This window comes from Schistosoma haematobium, chromosome 7 (genome assembly GCF_000699445.3).
Source record: "Schistosoma haematobium chromosome 7, whole genome shotgun sequence".
In the NCBI taxonomy this organism is placed as follows: Eukaryota; Metazoa; Platyhelminthes; class Trematoda; order Strigeidida; family Schistosomatidae; genus Schistosoma; species Schistosoma haematobium.
In genome coordinates, this window is record NC_067202.1 from 708981 (window position 1) to 722794 (window position 13814).

The following is a 13814-nucleotide window of genomic DNA, read 5'->3' on the forward strand; positions in this document are numbered from 1 at the left end:
TTCGTATTGAAGATTGTGACTTTGATATTGGTCGACAATTATTTTGAGTTCCATATGTTCTTCAATTGTAGGAATGCTATCCTTGCTTTGCCAATCCTCGCCTTTACGTCTGCATTTGAACCTCCTTGTTCATCGACGATGCTTCCTAGGTATGTGAAGGACTCTACATCTTCCAGAGTTTCGCCATCAAGAGTGATTGGATTGCTGTTCTCCGTTTTGAATTTGAGGACCTTGGTTTTCTCCTTGTGTAGGCTGAGGCCTACTGATGCAGAGACTGCTGCTACACTGGCTGCATGGTGAAAGCCGAGTTCTTACCATGGAATACCTGGAAGTATTGAATGGCCGTTTCGCCCTTGTATGAAACTCGTCGGAAATGCGAATCCACGACTCTTCCCCGCGGGGTTCGAACCCTGAACCTATCAGTTTCGAAGAGTGATAATTTAGTGTATCAAATAGTCATAGTCTTTTTGTGGTGTGTCCTATTGATGTTGACAGTTATAAGTAGTATATATCGGCAATCGAAACTGTAATACCTGGTAGCAGAAAGTAAGGAAGATGGAATAAAGAGAACAAAAACAGAAAATGATTGATGTGGAAACGAAAGGACAATGAAGTCTGAGACGATTGATTGACATTTTGCAAATGTACTAATTACTGTATGGATCACAGATTCTGCTAAGATATTCTGTAATTTCTTATTCAAATACATTTGATTGTACCCATTTTTGTCCACGTTCACTACATTACTAAGCTTGGAGAGTGTACTTTGTACACTTGATCCTAGTTTAGATTGTCTACCGAATAAATATAGAGCGTTCATGAAGTATGTTTTCGGTTCTCAGCAGAACACATCTAAAGCTTGATTAAACGATATGCATGGAAAGCATAAGAGTTTATCAATCAATACTTAGCATAAAACTATAAGATGCACAATACACTCTAAAGATACTGTCCATTTACCTCATATAGATTGTCTTAAAATCATTCATAGTAACCTTCGGTCTCCATGACATTTAGAGAAGCCATAACTATTAACACATAAGAGACCTAATCGAATCCTTCTCCCATAGTTTCAATCTTTAGTTTTGTTAAAGCCGTCACCCAATTTTCCTTTTCTGTTTGATTTTTTACATCTAAACAAATTTTTCTCTCTTCATATCGTGACTGATTATATTTCATTCCAGTTTCAACAATTCAGTAGATAAACTTTTAATAAGAATATCATGTTTATTTATTTCCGTTTTCTGTGGCTTCTATGTTCCTGTATTCACCAATATATGTTGTGATGATTAAGAAAACATGATTATCAGTCTCGAATTTTATAAACATTGTAGATGTTTTGTAAATTAAATCACTAATTGATCTTAGCTAGATTACCATTGGAAACGAAGAAGTATTAAAAAGCTGTTTGATCTTATGATAGGACTCTTCAACAGTGCATATCCATAACTGCACCACGAGAACTGGGACTTGAGAACTTCTTGAATCGTCATTAAACAAAGTTAGATAAATACATCATTGTATGTTAAGTTGGTGATCTAAGAGTTAAGCACTTGTGTGTAGGACCAATGAGGTGAAATTGTGAATCTGTGCAGCTGAACAGCCTCATAGTTAAGATTGATCTGAGATCAATTAGTGATTTAAATTACAAAAATATATTATTATTTAACATAGTCAAAATGAAATTGATGAAAACAAGTCTCTTTGCTGAACTACTTTTTCATATTTTGATTATAAATGAGTATTTACCGTCTATTCCTATGAGATTTTAGGTGACGAATGATACTAATTTACCATAAATCATATTGAAACAGTTAATTTATACTATTTAAAATGCTACCTAACAATACATAACATTAGTGTTGGGCGTTTGTTAAATTCGTTCAAAACCTTGATGAATTGAATGGTCATATGTGGGACGCACACTATTGAGGAATCCCATAATAGGGTGGAATAACCATCCAGTATTTTTCAGGCTTTAAATGGTTGTCTAGTTTATATCGACTCATGAATTCAACTCACAAAATATTTATTAGTCCATTAAATACAAGATAAATAATTATGTTGTGGTGTGTACTACTGATGTCGACAGATATAAGTAGTACGTATCATTAGCGGAAAGCAAAATACCTGACGGCAGAAGGTTAAGAAGTTCCAAGAAAAGTGAACAAGAACAGTGAATAATTTGTATGCAAATGAAAGAACACAATTGGGGACAATTGAATGTATTTGAATACATAATTACAGAACATCTTAGTGAAATCTGAAAACCATACAATAAATACTGCATTTGCAAAATATTTATCAATTTTCTCTGGCTGAACTGTTCTTTCGTTTACACATCAATCATTCTTTATTTTCTTTCGATTTTTTTTTTGACTTTCTTAATCTTCTACCGCCAGGTATTTCATTTTCTATTGTCGATACATACTACTTATATCTGTCAACATCAGTAGGACACACCACAGTTTAATGAAATATTTTATATTTCTTATCGCTTCATATGTAATGGGTTAATTGTGGAAGTAAAGATTTCTGTTCAATGAATTGCTTCAAATCGTATTAAATAACCTAAATATTTCCTCTGTTTAATGAATTTTATTGCTTAAACTTGAATAGAGTGAATCTGGAAATTGTGTATCATTGGATGAATGTTTTACTATGTCTAGCAGTTAAACATAAGTATTCACTTATTTTGTGCAATTATAGAAATTACTGACACACAAAGAAAAACAGATGAATTCTTTGTAGTAATGCATTATATCAACTTCACTGACTATAAGAAAGCATTTGATAGTGTAGATAGGAGAGCTTTATAGAAATATCTTTGATATTTTGGTGTTATTAGTTGAGAAAATTGTCAATATCATATGGAATTTATACCGTCGGACTACACTGCAAAGTGGAGCATAGAGGACAACTGACACTTGAATTCCAAGTAAGAACCGGAGTAAGACAAGGTTGTTTACCTTCACATCTGAAGGAAAGCACGGAATACAATGGACAGCTCAGAAACAAGTAGAAGATTTGGACTTAACAGATGATCTGCCACTTTTATCCTATAGACACGAACAAATACAGATAAATACAACTGGTGTAGCAGCAGCATCTGCATCAGTAAGCCTCAACATTGACAAAGGAATACTGTGACCTTCAAATACAACTCAGAAAGCAACAACTCAATCACACTTCATAGAAAAACTATGGAAGACTTGAAAACATTCATGTACCTGGTCGGTATAATCGATCAACAAGGTGAATCTTATGCAGACGTAAAGGAAACGATTGGAAAAGCAGTGACAGCATTCCTGTAGTTGAAGAATATATGGAACTCAAAGCAACTGCCAACCAATATCAAAGTGAGAATCTTTAATACGAGCGTCTTGATAGTTTTACTATACAGAGCTGAGACGTGGAGATCTGCCACAATCATCATCAAAAATGTGCCAGTATCTATAAAAAATAATCTACAAATGATACTAAATACTATCAGAAACAGCCTACTGTGGGAGAGAACAAACCAGCTTCCAAATGACGAGGAAATTAGGAAAAGATGTTGGAAGTGGATTGGACAAACATTAGGGAAATCACCAAATTTCATCACGAGACAAGCGCTAACTTGTAATCCTGGATGGAAACAGAAAAGTGGAAGTCTGAAGAACACAGTGCGCCGAGAATCGGAACAGATATGAACAGGATGAATAGCAACTGGAAAGAACTTGAAAGAACTGTTCATGACAGGGTTGAATAGAGAGTGCTCCTCCATGAAGGGTAAATGGCGTAAGTAACCTCATTACGTAATAATTAGTTAGATTATCATTTTCGGTTTCTTAACGTAAGAAGTTAAGAATTATTTTAGTGACAAACGTTTTTACCAACTAATAAACTCGTTTAGTGGAAGGCTTTTAACCTGTTGTCACATTATCATTATGTGACTTGATAGTTTATAAACTAAAGAAGACATTCAAAGGGCTGATGTTAGATGTTGATGTTAGAAACTATCACCATTGGATGCCGGCTCAGTGGTCCAGTTGGTTAAGCGTTCGCGTGAGAGACCGAAGGCACTGGGTTTGAGTCCCGCTCGCGGGATCGTGGATGCGCACTGCTGAGGAGTCCCACAATAGGACGAAACGGCCGTCCAGTGCTTCCAGGTTTTCAATTGTGATGGTCTAACATCAATTGGTTCATGATCTCAATCAAAAACATTCAAAGGGCATTGATTATCTAGTTAGGTTTAAAGTCGTTCTGTCAAAAGTAGCACTGGGCTTAAATCCATATCTGTAAACACATATGAATCTTATTAGAATGAGGGTTTGTGAATATTGTAGTAATTTTTAATAGTTGAATTCATGAGTCGATTAAACTCTAGACCACTATGATTAACCTGAAATCACTGGATAACCGTTTCGTCGTCGTATGGAACTCACCAGAAGTGATATATTCACGATCCCGTATATATATATATATATATATATATGTATATATATATATATATATATATATGAATCTGTCTAATGAATCAATAAAGTAATCATGTATGAGATTAGACGTTTATTAACCCAAACAACAAACTATCATCGATACTAATGTAATATTATTTACCTCGCTATTCATCCTAATTAAATGTATACTACTGTATAATTTAAACTCATTCATATCTAGGTCGCATTCCATGTTATTTATTACTTATAATTTGACTAATGATTGTAAGAATATTTAATTACACAAACGATCTTTTGAGCAATGCCAAAGTGACTTTGAGAGTGTTCGCCTGATAACTAGGAAGAAATGTGGGTTATAAACCTGTGTGTAAGGAATTAGAATTCTCATTTACAATTGATGATTAAGGTTACGAATTAGATTTAGAGTTTTCATCACGAATTGACATTAGTTAAAATGCCAAAACTCTATTTGGCTAAATGGATGAGTAAATTTCGCGCCAAAATTCGAAACCTGTCATCCTGAATCTGATTGGTTCATCTATAAATTATAGTTACGTCACAGAATCATTGACAATTTTGAAATAATAAATTCTGAACATGAATTAATCTACATTTATTTCATCTGAAGGAAAACACGGAATACAATGGACAGCTCAGAATCAATTAGACGATTTGGACTTCGCAGATGACCTAGCTCTCCTATCGCGTACACACGAACAGATGCAGATGAAGACAGCCAGTGTAGCAGCAGTCTCTGCATCAGTAGGCCTCAGTATACACGAAGGGAAAACCAAGGTCCTCAAATTCAAAACGGAGAACAGCAATCCAATCACTCTTGATGGCGAAACTCTGGAAGATGTAGAATCGTTCAAGTAGCTGGGAAGCATCATCGATGAACAAGGAGATTCAGATGCAGACATAAAGGAGAGGATTGGCAAAGCAAGGATAGCATTCCTACAATTGAAGAACATATGGAACTCAAAACAACTTTCAACCAATATCAAATTCACAATCTTCAATACGAACGTCAAGTCAGTTCTACCGTACGGAGCTGAAACTTGGAGAACTACAATAACCATCATCAAGAATGTACAAGTATTTATAAATAGCTGTCTACGCAAGATACTCAACATCCATTGGCCGGATACCATCAGCAATAGCCTTCTGTGGGAGAGAACAAACCAGTTTCGAGCTAAAGAGGAAATTAGGAAAAGACGATGGGAATGGATAGGGCTTACATCACGCAAATCATCAAACTGCATCACGAGATAAGCCCTAACTTGGAATCCTGAAGTGAAGCGGAAAAGAGGAAGGCCAAGGAACACATTACGTCGGGAAATAGGAGTAGATATGAAAAGGATGAATAACAACTGGAAGGAGCTGGAAAGGATTGCCCAGGACAGGGTTGAATGGAGTGTGCTGGCGAGCGGCCTATGCTCTTTCACGAGGAGTAACAGGCATAAGCAAGTAAGTATTTCATAATCAGATAGATTAGTTCAATAATTTTCCTCTGAAATATTCTATACATTTTTAATGTTAAACCAAAGGTCATAGGTTCGAATCTCGTGAGCAGGATCATAAATATGCGCTACCACTGAGTAGTTTCATACTAAGATGAAACAGTTATCCAATACTTTCAGGTTGTCCATAGTAGTTTAGCTTTAATCAACTCATGAATTCAGTTATTATATAAAAACAATTTAAAAAGAAAATATCACGTAAGTGTTCATACTTATTCGTTGACTGCTTGAATATCTAGCCTACCTGTTTTTGTTATATCCCAATGTGAATAATGAATGGTAACTTTTAGGATCCATTTATGGACCAATACTTCATGTATATTTTTATCGTATAATTGTTAAATAACTAAACTATTCATATTCATATTCCTCTTATTATGTGCTTTATTTTGACCCATGGACTATTATTATACGATTTACCATTCTTGAGTTATGCCCAGTTTGTTAATCACTATCTCCCTTATTCACAGCCACATTTAGCTAACTCTTGTACAAATGTTGTTTCCTATTTTATAGTACGAAATGGTCTGTTCAGCTGGTATATAAATCTAATATGTTTGAAATATATGATTCATATCGCCGAGGCTGAGATTGGTGTTTTGTACTTAACTGGTTGAGCTAGCCAAGAAGCAGGACCATTAAGGACTCTAGACTGCTCCCACGGGTTTTGTATGTCATTGGTCCATCCGATAATTCACTTCTCTCTAATTGACAGTATCATCACGTTATACATTAACCAGGGCACACAGGCCACAAGTTATAACAGTTTTATTATTATTAACTCTTCCTTTAGCTCTTCTAAGGTTAATGCCAGTCTTCTTAAGCCCAGGTAAAGTAGAAGGGTTAAACATGTGGTCGGCAACATGATCCCATAGAAAACAACCTTACTAAGAACAAAACACTAAACAGCAAGGTAGAAATGAAACAAGACTAATACAAATCTCTGGAATATAATCACAGTTGAAATTGTTCATTTTATACACCTGTGTTTATTTGGCACCATATTGATGGATAATTCTAATATGAATAAAAGAAAGAAACGAATGATAAGTAAATTACAAATTATTGTCTTGAAACAAGTGTAAATTTATTCCGACAACATGTGTCTTTTTTGAATTACCATCTGTATATAATGTAACCATGTTATGTCGGTTACTATGCGAAAACCTATAAAACTTAGTCTAGTTTCTAGACAGGATAATCTCTATTTATTCTATTTGAATTATGATGTTCTAACCTTGTTTCTATACGAGTATATTTGTGTGTATACACTTCTTATCCTATTCATCAGATATCATCTGAAACTTATTTTTATGTGACTATATTTATTGATTAACGGTTGATTAAAGGGAGTTGATTCATTTATCTTCTTCATTGCAAGTCATTATAGTTAACTCTTTTCTCTTTTTGCTTCTTCTACTTTGCTTCATTATGTTGATTATCAGTTCAAATCAATAACGAGTGCATGAAATATACATGGCGAGACACTAATTTATGGACAAGCCTATCAGAAGTGTTCGAGGGATTTCAAGGTCACAGAGCCAACTTCAGTACTTAGTGCTAACGTATGATCGGTTCACAGAGGATTCTATGCAAAACATGATAATTGAGCGGCTATAAAAAATAAAACGGCGAGACTATATTTTGTGGACGCAACAATCAGGTATAAGATAACAGATTTCGGATTTTGTCACGAAAACCTTTCATCCATTTAGCTAAATAAATTTCTGGCATTATAGCGGATGTCAGTTCGTGATGAAAACCTCATATATAATTCCTAACTAAGGCAAATTACGACAACTATCGCGAACTGGATAATAAAAGCGCTAGTAACGCTGGCTGCAGTCAGGTTCTACCATATATTCGGATGTTTGGAGAGCGTACAGACTCCTACATAGGCTTGGTTATGTGCATCGTGTCGTTATCCACAAGTAGAATTTTGTGCACTCAACAACCGGAGTGCACACAAACAGTATTGAAGCTATGTGTTCGAGGCTGAAAGAGTTTTTGCGACCTTATCATGGTTCCAGAGACCGACTATTCTGTAGCCATATGGATGATTTCCTCTACTGCATGAACTACGATGTTAGAACCTCCGAACATCTTTCTTACCTTGAAAAGTTTTTGAACCATAAAATCTATTCCCGTATTTGGTTTATTTTAATTCCACTGTTCACTAAGATGATTGAAGTCGGTGCATATATACAAGAATAGTAAAGATGTATATTTCAACAGTAATCATTCAGTCATGATCATTTGTCTGTTCTAATTGGAGTCAGATCTTAGGCCACACAAAAGTTGATCAATTGTGGTGTTTGAATTAACTATCGATTCCTTTTTTACTTTTTGAATACTTGATTTCGAATTCCAAATACAGTACATTCATTCGTGCTCATCTTGTACTTCTTGATTCAATGGCGTTATTTCTAGGATTCTTTGTTCGTACTATAACTCAAATACTCCTGATTATCATATCAATCTAATGTCTAGTTTTGAAATGGTGGTGAAGATTTTTAGCTCAGCTGGATGATTTTGATGGAGTTTTGTTCTCTGAGCTAGATGGTTTGGTCGTGAAGTTTTCATAGTCCTTCTGAACAACATCATCAGTACAAACTTCAAATAGAAGTGAAGTATTCGAATCTCTCCATCTATGGTTCACAGCTTGTCTTATAAACCTCGTAGTTGATTGGTTCTTCTTGACCTTAAACAAGACAAGCTGTAAACCACATGTTGGGAAATTCGAACACTTCACTTCTATTTGAAGTTTGTACTGATGATGTTGTTCAGAAGAACGATGAAAGCTCCATCATCAATACATTCAGTTCATACAACAAAACTCCATCAAAATCATCCAACTGAACTACAACCCTTATCCATTATTTTATTACCCATTTAGTGTGATTCATTTAAAATGTAAGTCATCATCAAAAGAAGATCTTCTGTTGTTTATTCTTTTCTTCTTTTAAAAAAAATAATAATCCAAAAGTAATAAAACTGTATTTGTACAATTCATTATAGGGTAGGGTAAATTATTCATAGAAAATATATCAAATATAAAAGCGAATCACTGAGCTTATTGTATTTAAAGGAAGGGATCATTATGAAGGAGTCACATAGTAACAAAATATACTTTTTTTTACTGTTAATAATCAATAATTTCGTGGGGGGTAGGGGGTAAGTAGCCTAGATTGAGGGACAAAATCTCGGTGAGGCGATAATTTATGAACAACCTTTGAGCGATACTAAACTAACCTTGAGAGTGTTCAACTAATAATCAATATCAAATGAGGGTTATAAACTTGTTTAAGGAATTAGATTTAGAGTTTTCATCACGAACTGACATAAGTCAATTGGATGAATGAATTTCGCGTCAAAATCTGAGATCTGTAATCCTATACGTAAATGGTTCATGCATAAATTATAGTCTTGCCATAAATCTGATTTTGTTTTGTACAATAGTTGAATAGATGCAACATTCAACAGAAGATTCATATTCTAACATTCAATAGGTTTCAAGGCATCATTTGTTTATATATTCATAAATGAATAGAATCTTAGATGAAATTAGAATGAAGAGAAATAACTGAAAAGTGTACATCATTAATGATAAACGGTGACATAACTACACACCTCGCAAAAAACAAAGCAAATCATTACCATTTTAATGTATGAGCAAAGATGATAATGTTTAGTTAGTTGTTCAATCAGACTAGTAGACAGTAGTCTGATAGGTATTCTTATTATTACTGTGATTGTTGTCCGTTTCCAATTAGACTAATCACACCTATTCCTGATCTGAGTTATATTTAAATCTTGTACAATAAACACTGAGAAAGAATCTACACAAAATATTTCGGATCCATTGGCCAGACACTATCAACAATAATCTACTATGAGAGTGAACAAATCGAATTCCAATGGAGAAAGAAATCAGTAAGAAGCACTGGAAATGGATAGGATACATATTGAAGAAAGCATCCATCTACGTCACAAAGCAAACTCCAAATGCCAAAGGAGAAGATAAAGAGCAAAGAATACATTACACCAAGAAATTGAGACAAACATCAGAAGAATGAACAACAATTGAATAGGACTAGAAAAGAAGATTCAGGATAACGTGAAGGCAACTTCAACCTCACCATGATAACATATTGATTATTTATTTTGGTTAGTATGTTCTGGGAGAGAGCAAACCGGCTTCCAACTGAATAGTAAATAAGGAAAAGACGATGGAAGTGGACAGGACATAAATTACGCAACTCGTCAAACTGCATCACGAGCCAAGCCCTAACTTGGAATCCTGAAGGGAAGCGGAAAAGTGGAAAGCCAAAGAACATATTACGTCGGGAAATCGAAGCAGATATGAAAAGGATGGATAGTGACTGGAAGGAGCTGGAAAGGATTGCCTAGAACAGGGTTGGATGGAGAATGCTGGTGAGCGGCCTATACTCCTTCAAGAGGAGTAACAGGCATAAGTAAGTCAGTAAGTACTATGCAAAAGTTGGTTTAAATAACGGCATAATTAATAAGATTACAATGGTTGCTATCATAGCAATAAATAAAAATAACCAAAATAACATACGATCAACAATAACAGCTAATATACGCCATTCATTAATGATATCAATAATGGATTGTTCATGATATTGTTTATAATATAAATTAGATAAATAAATTTCTATAATTTTTTGTTGTTTTTCTGTTTTTTGTAAAATTTTTGATAATTTTGTTAATAAACATTGAAATTCTTTAAAATGATTTATACTACTGTGAGTAGTATGATGATGTTTGGTAAAAGAATTCAGTAGTGTGATATCATCATCAGCATCATTATCCATGAGATCATCTGTAGATCTTGTATAATATGTACGATGATCATAGGACATTTCATATTGTCTATATTTAGTAATCATTTGTTGATTTGAATTCTTCTTCTTTATGGAAGTTGATTGTTGATCTTCTTCTTTATCAACTAATCGAACGACATGTACAGTTGGTTTAGGTTCATTGATTGAATGAATTCGATTTAAATTAGAGGAACTCAATCGATCCATTATTATGGATTCATATTGTTCCTCATGATGATGATGTTGTTCAATAAAATTTTCTTTATACTGTTTAGATGATACTTGTTTCTTTGTTTGTCTATTAGAAGTTGAAACATCCGATGGTAAATAATGATTAGAAGAAGATAAATATTGATCATTCTGTTGATCATTCTGTTGATCATTTTGAAGTTGATCTAAAATCAATTTTGTTTGTTTCGTTAACTTGATTGATTGATCCTGTTTCATTTGATATCGATAGACAATATTTAAACATAATAATTTTGCTATAAAATTAAAAAATATTTTTTTAATATATTTTGGTACAGGTTGACGATTAGATCCAGTATGATGGAGATGTAATACTAATACAGTTAATATAATTGATAATGATGTCATTGTCATGGTTACTGTAAGATAAACACCTGGAAAAAAAATCATGAATACAATATAAATGAACTACAGTATGATTGATAACTTCAAAATAACCAGCCCCTAAAATGACTTGGTACGGTTGAAAGTGGGGAGAGTCAGCTCTCCAACTCTAAATGCTCTTACATGGCCACATGCATGTAACCACTGACAGGGAAGTCCTACTCTCTGCATTCTCGAGGTATTATTGGTGTTTATGAAACTGAGAGGACGAATAGTGGATGTCTGGCGCTTTAACCCGGTTGGTGGATATGTAGGATCCATCTAAAGGAGTTGAAAAATCCTGATTCCAAACCAGTGGTGCACATGGGCTCTAGTATCTTAAAGGAACAAATGGCGTATGAACCAATTATTAGTCACCGGATACCATGAGACTGAACCTCCTGACGTTGGTCCACTGCTTTGTGGGTCAGACCTTTAGGTTGAATGCTCCGGTTATGGCCCCATAATGAAACCACCCACTTCGGTCTGAGCCCCCGGGCAGCATCTCAGCAATCACCCAAACTGAATGATCTATAAGTCGCATATCTATTTGGTGCCTTCCTATACCAATGTTTATGTGTTTAAATAAAAAAACCGATTGCGTCATAGACAATTCAGTGAACAAAGTTTTCTTCACAATGAAACCGTTCATTTATGTTGAACATTCGTATTTATAGTTGTCTGAAAGATAAATGAGTAGGGAGATTTGTGTAGATTGTAATATTTTCACAGTTAAATTCACGAGTCTATCTAAGCTAAGACCATCATTGAAAGCACGGAAGTAATGGACGACTGTTTTGTCCAAGCAGGAGACTCCTCAGAGTAGTCCAACACAAGACTAAAACCCAGGACCTTCGCGAACGCGAATTCAGCTGCCAAAATAAATGAGTCTAAAGAAGAATAGAAGAGCCGATACCATAAAAGGGTTGGTTATTTCGAATATCTAAAGAATAACTTTAGGATACCATTTCTTTTATCCTTTTTTAGACTCGTTTATCTTATGGGGTGCTGACTGACTTGGCTCCAAGTTGGACGAAAGTATGAATTGACTATAAATATAAATCTTCCATTTAACTCCGTATATTACCTAGGCCAATACCATTTGTATGACGGCGATAATAAAAACCCAAATAGGGGTGGCGTTGAAAGGATTTATTTCACGTATTCGTTTATCCTAACAGAGATTCAGAATAAGAAGCGATAAAGGGAAGAGGAAAGAGTGAAACTAACCGAGCCAGAGAAGGCATGTGGGTCAACTCCCATTTAACCAAGAATAAATCGATATTTATGGTCAAACAAATATAAGTTACAGACACTTTTGGTTTGAAGCTAACACGAGTTCACTTGGTCTGCGAACGAGAACAAGACTCAGTGACCAATACCAGTAAACTAGCTATTTCATGCGTCCCAGTCCCACTAACTAGAGGGAGAAGTTCAAGCTTGGAATGGGAAAATATAATCTGCAAACAGCCAGAAACGAGCTATAACAACAAACACAATTCAAAACGTATATATACAGTGCAAAGCCGTCCTTGAGGAAAGTTAGCAAATAGCATACTAAAAGACGCAACGAACCAATAGCATTTAAGATGTTTCCCAGTGGGAAATACAACATGAAGATGACAAGAGCGCCTTTGGCGCGAAAACAAACAAATTGAAATTTTCTAAATAAATTTACAAAATTAGGTTCTTTCCCAAGTGAGTTCTGGGGATCTAACTTCCCCAAAAGACATATCATGAATAGGGTAAGTAGTTACCACACATATGATCACATAAAAATAATCAGGGTTAATAAACGAATAAGTGACAAGGTCAAAATACGAATCAAGAAGAATGAATAAATTGTCTTGTCCGGAAGCTAGAATAATCTGTATGGGCTTGACTTAGTACCAGCCAATACAATCTACCAATGCAATTATAAATATGAATGTACAGCATTGGTAAATGACTTCGTCGTTATGATGATTGATGAGACTGTAATTTATGGACGACCTTTGAGCGACACTAGACTGACCTTGAGATTGTCAACCTGGTAACTAAATGAGGATCATAAACCTGTGTGAGGAATCGGAATTATGATTTACAGTTGATGATTAAGGTTAGAAATGATATTTAGAGTTTTCATCACGAACTGATATCCATGATAATGCCCAAATGGTATTCAGCCAAATGGATGAATGAATTTCGCTCCAAAATCCGAGATCTGTTATCTTATACGCCTGATTGGTTCATCCACAAATTACAGCCTCGCTGTTAAAACTGGTTTTTTCGAACGGTTGCTAATTATTATTTTATTGTACAATTACTGAATAACTAGATCATTATATATATGTATTCCGGTTTTCATAAGCTTTCAGTTAATCTATAAGCCACTGTCATATAACCTACTGTTC